The sequence below is a fragment of the Priapulus caudatus genome, unplaced genomic scaffold (genome assembly GCF_000485595.1).
Source record: "Priapulus caudatus unplaced genomic scaffold, Priapulus_caudatus-5.0.1 Scaffold1548, whole genome shotgun sequence".
Lineage (NCBI taxonomy): Eukaryota > Metazoa > Priapulida > Priapulimorpha > Priapulimorphida > Priapulidae > Priapulus > Priapulus caudatus.
The window spans coordinates 66705-66964 of NW_014578609.1; positions in this window are offsets into that span (position 1 = coordinate 66705).

The window sequence follows — 260 nt, forward strand, 5'->3', positions numbered from 1 at the left end:
GCGATATTGAATTACTGCTGAAATTACTACACAATTACTACACACTCTCACCATTAACTCTAGCGGTGATCGTCGCTGCTGCTGCTGCTGCTGCTGCTGCTGCTGCTCTTGCTGCTGCTGCCACTGATGCTGCTTCTGCGGCTCCCGTTGATGCTGCTGCTGCTGCTGCCGTTGATGTTGCTGCTGCTGCTGCTGCTGCTGCTATGGTGTCTATGCGTTGTGTTTTGCGTATCGGTTGTCAATGACAACCGCTATCTTTG